The sequence below is a fragment of the Belonocnema kinseyi genome, chromosome 9, assembly GCF_010883055.1.
Source record: "Belonocnema kinseyi isolate 2016_QV_RU_SX_M_011 chromosome 9, B_treatae_v1, whole genome shotgun sequence".
NCBI lineage: Eukaryota > Metazoa > Arthropoda > Insecta > Hymenoptera > Cynipidae > Belonocnema > Belonocnema kinseyi.
Genome location: NC_046665.1, coordinates 71,938,704 through 71,951,572, shown reverse-complemented (window position 1 = coordinate 71,951,572; position 12,869 = coordinate 71,938,704).

Here is a 12,869-nt window from a genome sequence, read left to right as displayed (position 1 = left end):
CATGCGAAGTTTGGTCGGACCCAAGTGCTTTAGAAGTTTTTGTACAAGTCGTGTTAGAGTTTCACTGTTCAAAGAATCAAAGATTCAAAGATTCAATTCAAAGTTCAAAGATTCAAAGAATCGAGTACAAATACTTGAATTTAAAACTATTAATCTTTTCTGTATTTGAATTCATATTTCTGTTTTATTTTCTTAGAGTTTTTTCCAAGTTTAGTTCAAATTTTACTATCTTTTTCGCATTTTTTAAAAGCAAATTCTACGATAAATACTTAAAATTTCATGTTGATTCCATTCCAGTATTCTATGCTCAAACTTAATATCAAAAGAGAACAAATAAAATCGAATGCAATACAAATTTTAACTTTTAAACGCGTATTTCATTCATAAGTTAAGTTAGCCTTAAGTAATAAAAAATTCTTCATTATGTGTTTTACATTTTTTTTATAACTTTAGACAACTTTTATTACATTTCTGTTTGGTCTTGAAGTATAGTATTAATTAGAGCGGTCGTTCCGTGGTGGCGAAGCCGCCGCTATAAGGCACAGCTAGTACTGAATTATATGTGTATAATAGCTATATCAGATAGTAGAAAGTCAAATATAATTTAAAACATTAATTTTAGAGAAATAAACTGCAGAAATAAATCAGAACACCATTATTCGATAAGCATCACAAATATTTTTTTTACTCCTTGATGCACCGAAAACACTTTTTTTAATATTTTTGTGTATTCTTTTTGATTTTTATGCATATTCTTATTATAGAAGAAGTGTGAACAAGATAAATAAAAAAGAAATATTTTAGCGTCTTTTAGGCACTTTTGTTACCTTAAAAAAACTAGATTGTAAGTAAAATTATGACTTTACGTAAGTACATTTACCGCTAAACATTTTTTGTTAACAAATGTTTTCTGACATATTATGGCATATTGCGATAAACAAATTTATACAAGGAAAAATGATTCCGAGCACAACTGTAGAAACAGATTTGAAACATGTCAAAAAAATGAAAAACTGAAAAAAAAACATTTTTCATGTCCACTCTGATGTATATAGTATTATATAATTACAGTATATTCTTAATCATATTTCGATCGAATCATATATTTTATTAATTTTTACGCGCAATTTTTTAATAAAAGATTGGTGTACGTCAGATGTTGGTTAAGCATTGGCGAATTACTGTTTTTCACTGACCTCTGACAGTTCTCAAGATAGTTAAATAATGTAGAAATTTGAATTTTAAGAACTACTAAGCACATTAGAAAAATCATATTTGAAAATATAAGTAAATTTATAAACCTCTAAATGGTGAAATCGACCTAAAAGCTATGTCGTTTATTTGACTTTTTTTACTTACAAGGCAGTATCGTGTCGTAAAAATCGTTTTTAACGCACTGGTACATTAAAAAATCGGATATACAATTGCTTATGCTGAAGATAGTGTGCAAATGTCCATGTAGGAAGAAAGAAATAACAAAAGATCATTTTAAACTAAATCGAGCGTTCTCAATGATATTCTCATCTAAGGTTGCATCAAGAAAATACTTAAGGTTTATATAAATAAAAAATATGTACCTTTTTTGGGATAATATCCACTATGTACATTGGAATGGCAAAAAAATTTTTGTCTCAAAAAAAGTATAATACTTGGTTTAAGGTATTTAATGCTAAAAAGTATTTTGTTGTTTTTGTAAAAATGACAAATTGACTTACGTAAGAGCAATATGTATGAAAAAGATTACTAAAAGTTAATTTAGAATACGAGCCCAACAAGTCAATACGCTATCCTCTATAAGGGGTTGAACATTTATAAGAGCCTTTCCATATATCTAAGCTATTTTTGGCTTATTATTTTTGAAAATGGCCTTTTAAAAGTTAAATAATGTGCTAGTAATAGAGAACTATCCTTAAACTTCTTAAAACTCTTTATTGGAACGATATTTTGATTTTTTTATCAGTTCTTAACACAATTTTTCTTAAGGAAATTTTTAAGATGACTTCAAAAATATTGCTGAAATATTTGATTTATTCTTAATATAAAGAGAATTTCAATTCCACTTGTTGGCTTTTAAACCATATTTAATTAAAAACCGGCAAAATATCGTTTTTTTCGGAATGTAAGCAAAATCATTTCAACTGTTTCAAGGTCATTTTTAATCATTCAACGGTGAACATATCTGAGGTGTCTCAAAAAAAGCAAATGAAACATTTTTAAAACATTTTCATAATTTTTTTATCCTAATTATTGCCTTTACGTAAAGTATAAAGTTATAAATCGTTCCGTTTAGGGAACTCTGATAAAATTCTACAATTCTGTTTTTTTTTTCTTAATTTCCACTCTTTCTTTTTTTAATTGAACTCAAAAGTGGGGACTGAGGTGTAGAACCGATAAAACAATAGAATTGACTATAAAGTCTGTTGATTTATTTACCAATTTCTTAAGCTTTTTTGTCCCTGATCCCTGCGATAGCTTTGCCTTATCCGTGTAAGAATACATATAAGCATAAATCTGCCTCTTTTTATAACAATCGTCGCCTTCTGAATGCGTTCTTTTGGCTACTTCTTGTAGGACGGATTCTTAGTCGTAAATTTGTGTAAATTACATTTGTGGTAACTCACATTTGCGTCATGTAATATTGCCCACAAGTCAAATTTTCAACCACATTTAGATCTCTCTCTCTCTCTCTCTCTCTCTCACTATACGTATACATACGTATTCCGATAACGAAGATACTTACGTCGCAGAATGTTACATAGTCGTTTGTCTTTGTAAAAAAAATTATTAGCATTTTTAGTGTTTAAATGCCATGGTCAATGGGTTAAATATTTTTTTCATTTAGAAAAAATTCCACAATTATTTTTACACTCAACGATAGAAAATAGGGGGAGCGGTGATACAACAATAGAATTATTATACTTTATTAGGTCCCCTTAATGTACATAGTGATTATTAGAAGTAATTTATTCTAACTTATTTTTACAGAATTGAGTTCACAATCCGAGGATATACTTCCTGGAGATCCTGATGAGGGTCTAATTGTTCAATACTATGAAGATCGACAGGGCCGTCTTATATCATTGAGAGAAGTAAACTTTCATGTAGAGTCATATGGGGAGTATAGGGTTGGAGTAATAATCGATGGTCACGTTCGTCCAATATTTGATACTAACGGGCATATGGTTGTAGTAGACAGAATTACACGTGAAGTTATACGAATGTTTCCCGATCATGTTTATATTGCTCGTCGATTTCGTTTTATGGACCCAGAACGTCGACGTTTAACAGGTTAAAGTGTACCGGTTTCCGGATACGTGATAGTTGTCGGACTTAAATTTACTTTTTCTTAACAACATTATTTTAATGCTGTATAATTTTAGCCGTTTTGAAAAGATTGGCATTTATTTTCTGACTTATATTCGTCTATTTTCAAATAGTGATAATATTTTTAATATTTACATTTACTCTATAAGGAAATTAGTAAAGTGAATCATTAAATTGTATTATACAGTTCATTACTTTTAACAATTATATATTTCTTTAAAATAGTTGTATATCCAGAATAGAGATTATACAAATTGGCATTCTTTTTATTGTATCATTTTATTCTAACCAAAAAATCAGTGCAATTCTGTTTTGGCTTAAAATCTGTTAATCTTATGTATCTAAATTTTTATTTTATAAAGAGGGTTTATGAGTCTCCCGAATGTACCCCAAACTATTGTTAGATATACGCGTTTGATTAAAAAAAGAGAAAGACAAAGTACCGATATCAAGTTAATTCTGAGTCCTATTTTTAATTAAACTGCAAAAATTTAACATTAAAAATAATAGAAAAATAAACTTTTTAGAAATAAAATGAATATTCAAGGAAAGTTTAATAGATTTCTTCAATGTTGGAAAATAATGCGGAAAGGTGCTTTATGTAGAAAAAAATTCCCACAAAAAATCTGCCTGGTATGTGCATCTGCCCGATCTCGCAATTCGAGATTAGATATTTATTTTCCGCAAACAGAATTCTTGAATAAAATAATGAAACGGCTGTAATAATCAATATTAGTTCATAATGCCGGAAAAATAGTCAACCCGCATTTCCATCGTTGGAAGTTCCTCCACCCTGCTTACTATCGGTTCACCATAGAAAAGGCCCATCCGAAACAGCTGTACATTTTTGTAATTTACGCATGAGCAAAAAATCAGATAAAAACACAGCTTACAGCATAATAAAGCTTACTTTATTGTCACTCTCTCCTTGCTTGACTTTCAATGACGATATCTTTGAAATGAACATAACTATGCTATCTCTCGTAATATCCGTAGTAGAGAGTTGTATTTTGGTTTGTTTGGCTTTAAAAATTTCAACAAATAAAATCGAATACAAGTTAGGAATGACAATCTTGAAACATATTGATTAATAAAAAATAATCCTTGAAGAAAAATTGAATGTTAGTGTGGGTGTGAGGACGCAGTGGGGTACCAAACCTGAAGGGTCTACTCATAGAAAAGAGATAGCTACTGCACGAAAAACAGGAATAAATACTTTCATTCTCAAATAAAAGTACCCTTTTCCTACCATGCAATTTGTCTTTCAAGATTATTTGTTATTAATTAATATGTTTCAAGATTGTCATTCCTAATTTTTATTTGATTTTATTTGTTGAAATTTTCCAAGCAACTCAATCCAAAATATAGCTCTCTACTACGTATATCACGAGAGATAAAATAGTTATGTTTAAATGCATTTTACGTTAATTGTTATAAATGTATTGTGATTTTATTTCTACATATGTATAGTTAAAATATAAAAGCATCTGCATGATTTTTTTCAAATATTTAAAATCGTTCGTTTCAAAGATATCGTCATCGAAAGTCAAGCAAGGAGAGAGTGACGCTAAAAAACCACGGTTTTTGTCCTTTCGCGAAGGATATTTTCCGAACCGATTTTTGCACATAAACAAATGAGGACTTATATGAAGCGCAATAAAGTAAGCTTTATTATGGTATCGGCTGTGTTTTGTCTGATTTTTTTCTTTTGCGTAAATTACAAAAATGTACAGCTGTTTTGGAGGGGCCTTCCTATCGTGAACGGATAGTAGGTACGTCTATTATCAAACCCACTTCTATTCGGAAACCTTCCTGGATCCTTCTCTTTGCACCTTTCATGAAGGCCTTTTGTTTTACTTTTTTGGCTTGTCGATTGCAAAAATCTAAGCTATAAGTTATATTTAAAATAAGACTTACAAATAAACATCATCGGCGACATAATTTGGGGAAAAATAGGAGAAAAACGGATATTTTTAACCTTTAAACGGCCAAGTTGTAAATTTTGTTGTATAAATTGTCTATAAAATTACTAAAAAATATCGAATGATGATTTCCTAGCATCAAACATCATTGGCGAAATAATTTGAAAAAAATTAGGTGAAAAGAATATTTTTTTCTGCCTTCAAATGTTTACACTGTTTATATGTTTATAAAATTAATGCAAAGTATCGGATGATAATTTTCTATCCTTAAACATCACTGGGGACATAATTTGAGAAAAATTTAGAGAAAAAACGAATTTTTTCTGCCTTTGAATATCCACACTAGGCATTTGCTTATACAACACATATAGGTTACACTATTTGTTAAATTATATTGCTTATTACAATTGACTTGACAATAACTTATTATAAAAGATTTAACAAACCAAAAATAAAAAATGAGGTCATATAAATCTCTTCCAAATTGAATACTAAATTTTTGCTTAACAAAAAATTCAATATCGGTAAAAGAAATAGTTAGCTACAAGTTATTTCGAACCTTGTTTTTTTATTTCATGTCACTGTGTGTCGCTCCGACACGACGCCGACGAGAAGCAAAGAAGGCGGCGTGCCACTGATCAAAGTCGCTCAAATCGCCGTCGCCAGTCAAAAGACTGTCGGCGCAATCGTCTAATAAATTTTAAATCTAATATTTCGATTAAAGACAAAATTTTGGTAAATTATTGTTTTACTGATAGGAATATTTAATAATCTTATCAAAAATTTAGAGGTAATAATATTCTAAAAGATGTAGAAGTTCTAAAACAGAATAATGATCCTATCCAATTTATAAAAAAAAATACATTAATAAAAGAGATAAAAAGATAAAAAATAATAATGCACATATTCGGATCTTAAATGCCTTGCACTACAGAAAAAGCGTGATTTTGTGATTTCTTAATTAACTCTCCAGATCATTTTAAAATATATTTTAAGAATCTAACAATAAAGTAGTCTTTAAATAACAAAAAGATTTGTTCAGGTGCTTTTCTAATAACAAAGATGTTACTTCTTTCGATGAAAAAACACATTATTTACTGGATTTCTTGTGAATGTGGTTTGGTTTATACAGCACATACAACAAGTTACAAAAAATTGTACATTATGCAACAAGGGACGAAAGGAGCCGACTTTTTCCGTGGGTGGGTTTATTTTCAGATAGAGAAGATTTTTCCCGAGAGTAGTAATAAGCAGAGGGAAAAATCTTCTCGCGAGGACTTTAATTAACCGAGGGACGAGTCTACTGTCCTCCCGTGTTGGATATAGTATTTTATTCCACTCTCGACCATAACCACCCTTTGGCCCTGAAAAGCGGGTCCGACGCATTTTTCTATAGCTTTGCTCGTGCCTCGAATTCTGATCGACTAATTTTTACTTTCCACTCGCAAATTTGACTTTTGCCCCGCAAATTTTACTTTCTCCCCGTTAATTTTATTTCCGTCGCGCAAATTTGACTTTCGCCCCACTAATTTTACTCTTACCCCGCTGATTGTCTTTTCGCCCCACTAATTTTACTTTCGCTCTGTTAATTTTACTTTCTCCCCGCTGATTTCACTTTTGACCCGCTAATTTTACTTTCGCCCTGCAAATAGGGTTTGTGGCAAATATATGCTACTTTGGTCCCTATTTTCAGGGTCAAAAGGTAGCCATTTCGATCGACTGTGAAATAAACTAGGATTATAGAGCACATAAATGACTGTAAAAGTAATGAAAGAGATACTGTATTGGTTGATTACTTGCCTGTTCTTGAGCATTAGTTTTTATTTTAAAAAAATAAGATTTAAAGTCATGAAAGCCACTATAAAAAAAGAAATTTTAAAGAGATAGATTTTTCTTAAATTAGCACAATTGTTGATCTTCATTTGGACTTGTATGTTAATATACGTATAGTTTATTGTGAAATCAAAAATTTATCTCTCATGCTATAGCCTATAAAAGTTTGCTTTGGCCCTCTTAAGAAAATGTGTATTGCTCTGTTAACTCTAGGCCTTGAGAGTATTCATTTTTATAAAATTGTAAATCTATGAAATATTGAACAACTTTTTATAATAATATAATGTGGATTTTATGTGATCCTGAAATGTAAACGACGTTTTTTGTTATATAAGAAACGTCGCTCTATGATCTTCAGATAACTGCTGATTAAGAAAAATTGTTTAACATAAAGAGGGTCCAATTCGTGGAGCGTAGTGAAAGCTTCTTTAAAATAAACTAACGTATCACTCATGGGAAAGACAGTTGAACAATCAAACAAGAAAGATGAATTTTAACTCAGAAATTTTCTACCATAAACAATGAATTTTTAGTCTGAAGGAATGAATTTTTCACGTAAAAAAAAAACTAATCTTCCACGAAAAAGTTTAACGTGCGAAAAAAAGATGACTTTTTAAGAAATTCATTGAATTTTACGTCCAAAAAGATGAACTTTCAACACAATAGTTCAATTTTCAAACAAGAGGTGGTATTTATAACTTTGAAAAATTAATTTTTAATGAATTAGTGAAATCCTTGAAAAAAATACTTCAATTAAAAGCAGTTGCAATTTTAACCAAATATTGAAATTTTTAAGCAAAGAAAGGAATTTTTCCAAAGAAAGCCATATTTTTAATCTGTCAGGGTGAATTTTATATTTAAGAAGACTAATCAGTACAACAAAACCGTTCCATTTTCGATTCAAAGAGATTTTGTTGCAACCATATAGTTAAATTTTTATCAAAATAGTGACATTTTCAATTAAACCGGTGACGCCCAAAAAAAACGAATGAATTTTTAATAAACAAGTTTTAATTTCAACCAGATACTTGCAATTTCATTCAAAAGAACTGATTTTCAAAGAAGAATATAATTGTTGATATTTTACCCAAAGAATTATTTTAACTCTGACCAAAAGCTGTCGAATTTAACCAAAAAATAGTAATTATCAACGAAAATAATAATCGGTGATATTTTAACCACTGGTCAAGCACAATTTTTCATAAAATAGTTAAATCTTCAACAAAAACGGCACAAGTTTAAACCTGAAATGTGAAATTAAAAAAAAAATAATAATAAAATATCTCCCAAAAAATTAATATTTTAAACCACGTCAGGTTTTTTATCCAAGACAGAGAGAAAAATTCAACCAAATTGTTGAATTTTCAACTTGAAAATACGAATTTTTAATGAAAAAGTAAATTTTAAAATAACTATTCAGTTTCTAACCTAAAAGCTATCAACATCCATTGGGAAAATTGAGTAGTTAAATATGAAGGTAAATACATTAACCTTCAACCAAACAAAAACATATTTCAAACAAAATAGTTCAATTTTCAAACAAAAAGCCAGATATTTTATTTAAAAAATTATTTTTTAACAGAGTAGTTCAGCTTTTACCAAAGTATTTGAATTTTCAATCAAAGCAATTAATTTTCTATTAAGAAATACGAATTTAAAACAAAAAAAAATATATTTCTAAATAAATAGTTAAACTATTTGGAACGGGAAATGATCTTTCTTCAACTAAAAATTAAATAGTTGAATTTCCAGTTAACAAAACTTCGTCAAAACTCCTTCGAGTTCATATGAAAAAAATCGGAACAGTTTTTTTTTTGTAGAAGTCAAAACCTAGCGCTTATTAATATTCATAGATAAGCCCATTCTTCCACACCATTAGATAAACTCTGTCAGCCCTACCTGTAGCATTCTAAAATGTCTAACACAAGTTATTTTCATGTACACTTTACTATCATCCGAAAAATAAGATCTTATTAATTTTAGAAGAGTGGCCCGCCTCATTGATAAATATTGTAAAGATAACTGGTCCTAAAGTAGACTTTTGTGTTACCCCGGATGAAGGTTCAATGCTTGCGAGCAATAGATTCCAATTTGAAGATAATGCTTGCGATTTGACTGAAAATTCTGAAGAATGATCAAGTTTCTTGGAAGATCCGTATATAATAGTTTTTCCAATATAATTTGATGATCTAATTTGTCGAAGCGCTTGACAATTCCTAGGTGTATTACATATGTATACTTAGTTGCCATTTGCAAAAGAGTTTGCAAAGAATTGTGTGAAGACAAATAAGTTAGTGACTGTTGTTTGATCAGAAACAAATCCAGATTGCCATTCTGTTATGTGCGTTCTTTTAGATACTGTTATAAAAACCCGCTAATTAAGATTCAAGGACATTTTAGAAGTTGTTTATTATTGATATTGGTCTATAATCCTTCATTTCATCTTTATTTCCTGCTTTAAAAACAGAACAAACTGTGGTCTCTATCCAGATTTCAGGGTAGGTACCCTTTTCAAGTAAAAAGTTGTATATGAAGCAAAGTGGCTTTGCCAGAGATCCCACGCAGTCTTTTACTAGAAAACTTGGAATATAATAATATAATAATTTGATAGCTTTTTTAGTTTCGAGTTCCCCGAATATAAGCTTATAACCCATATAATTACTATTTGAGTTATGTATGAAAAGCCTTGATTACTTAGCAGGTTCATGCACGCTGTTAAAATAATTAGCAAATGAGTCGACAATTTTTAAAGGGTCATTTAACGCAATCTGTTATACTGTATTTTACCTGGAATTTCAAGCTATAATAAACTAAAGTATTTTTAATTATCTTTAAATAAGACTGTGTCGAAATACTTGCAAATTTCCTAAAAGATTAATTTATGCGTTTAAAATGTGAATAAACTAGATAGCAACATTTTTACAAGAATATACGGCTACCTAGCGTCTCAATCGAATGAAAAACATTACTGAGCAGATAAAAGACCGCTACGCCTTCAAAAATTATTTCTGATCATTGTTTTTTTCTTTATAAATTTTACGGCTGTACTTGTTCAAAGAGCCAAACAGAGATTAATGAAATTCAAACATCTAAACAAATATTCGTTCTCATTAGTATATCTTGAAAACATGTATGATAATTTAGAAGTGCCTGTGAGATAGCGACAATTATTGGTATATATTGAAATATCTACTAGGATAATTGATATCCTGTCGTAATATCTTGATAAAAAATGAGAATTATTACTCGTTCTCTGTTGTTCACTTCAGCGATTATCTTCATTTCGATTGGTAAGGAAGTTTATATATTTATTACACGTGTGAATTTTGTCGGATCGAATATATATATTCGATTCAATCTAATGTTGAAAAACTGACTTTCGAATGTGAAAGTAGATTTAAAAAATGTGAAAGCAGATTAAATAATTATCCAACATAATTTCTCATTGATTGAATAACGTTTGCAATTTGAAAAAATTTATATGTCTACAAAATTAGAGATTTTTTGAATCTAAAATAAATATCAAATCAAAATGCATATATGCTTCTTAAGGTACTATATAATGTAAAAGATGATAATTATAATTAAAAATAAATATTTGAATAGATGCATCAGCCTGAATATAATTTTTATATTCGTCGGCGACTTGTTTCATTTAGATTATCTATAATTTGTATAGTTAATTATCACGAAATTTGTAATATCTTGATGATTCTTCAACGTTGCATGTGTATGAAAATTCTGAAATTAAGCTAATTTAGAGGATTAAAAGTCAGAACCTTTTAATTCTAAATGTACAAATGAAAGAAATTGTATATTTAAGTGATCAAAATTACATAATTTTCAAATTGTATAAACACAGAATATCAACGTTTTGTTAATCGTTCAATTTTGAATTTATAAAATCATTAAATTTTAACCAGTTTTAAGATTTAAAATCGATGGTTCATTAATTTTTAATGTGTACATTTTAAAATAATGTATTTTTTAACATTTTTCAGAAGATATTAATTATTTTGTCCACAAAATTCCTAAAGTTTTAAACAAAAAATACGAATTGTCTACAAAAAAAAATAGAATTACATCTGAAAAATTTGATTATTTAACAAAAAATTTTATTTTCAACCCCATATTTCTATTTTCTATCAATTCTACGAATTTTCGACAAAATAGTTTAATTTTTAACCCGAAAATAATACAAATTTCAAAAAAAAAAGAAAGAAAATTCGTTTCTAACCAACTAGTTCAATTTTCTACCAAAACAGTTGCATTTTCAACTGTTCAAAACCCAGGTGATAACATTTAACGAAATTTAAAATTACAATCTCAGACAGCTGAAAATCGAAGACAACATTTTAATTTTCTTTCAATTTAAAAACTTGAAAATTCAGTTGTTAAAAATAAACCGTCGAAAATTTAATTTCATATTTTCTTCAATCGTCAACAGTTTAATGTTGTATTAAAAACAAGTGATACAAATGTTCTGTTGACAGGATTTTTCATTAGAATTGAATAAATTTGAAAAAAAAGTTCAAACCGGGAATTTTTACCAACAATTACAGTGGCGAAATTTAGTTTGCATACTTTAAAATATTTTGTTTTGACTGATTAACCAATTATTAAAGCTAGTGGCCTTTAACATCACCCACCATTTAATTTTTACAATTAAAATTTGTGAATTTAACACTTTACCATTTTGAATGTTTCATCTAAAGATAGTATTTATTTTGAAATCCCTAAACTATCACCAATTAAAATTCGAAGACTTCCATGTTAAAACGTGTTCATTATTATTATTACAAACCTAAACTAAGGATATCAATTGTAAGGCCCAATACTAACAAGTTCGACTTTTTAAACGACTAATTAAAAAAAATATTTGAAAAATTTTTAGTACTTAAATTATATTAGGAAATAAGTTGCAAAATATTATTGTAATTTATAACGATAAATTATTTTTAATTTGGTCTTAAATTCTGTGTAGGATGCCAAACAACTATAATCAAAAACAAAATGCCATCTGCAAATAATTTTCAGTTAAAAAGAGATAAAAGTCGGTTAAAATTGGTTACACTTTTCTTTTTATAAGATTGTACAAAAATATATTGTAGAATACCATTGATAAAAATTTTAATGCAATACAATACAACTTATTGAAAATTTCAGGTACTTATATTTTATATGAACTGAAATCTATCATTCCTGAAATATCAATCCAAGTGCGAAAAATTTAGAATACAAATGTATTCTAAACTGTTATTTAACGAAAAAATCAAAATAAAGCTAGAATAATAAGTAATAACAAAATATTAGGCTCACCTTCAGTAGCAATCCTCAACTTTATAATTCTGGTTCAAGAATATTAGATAAAAAAATTAATATTATCAACCAGTACAGCCCGTAAGAAACATTCTAGAAACTTAACTTAAATAATATCTACGGAATTATTATTACTAGTTGCTATGTAATCGCATAAAAACTTTTTATTCATTAGTTATCAATTGATGATACGTTTTTTATTGTTAGACCGTGTAGGTCGCGTAATATTAACCAGCAGATTGACACACTATCATCTTCATGTCTCTCTGGATCTTTCTCCATCCTATATGCATAAGTTTAGGTTTTTAGAATCATAATTATGAATTAGAAAATTTTAATGAAATAAAAACATATTGCAATTAGAGTTCAACAAATCAAAAACAAAGAGAGTAATAATTTGCTTGCTGATAATCAGAGAGAGTTAAAAAAAACGAAAAAAAATAAAAAGAGAAGGAAGGGGAAGTGGTTGGC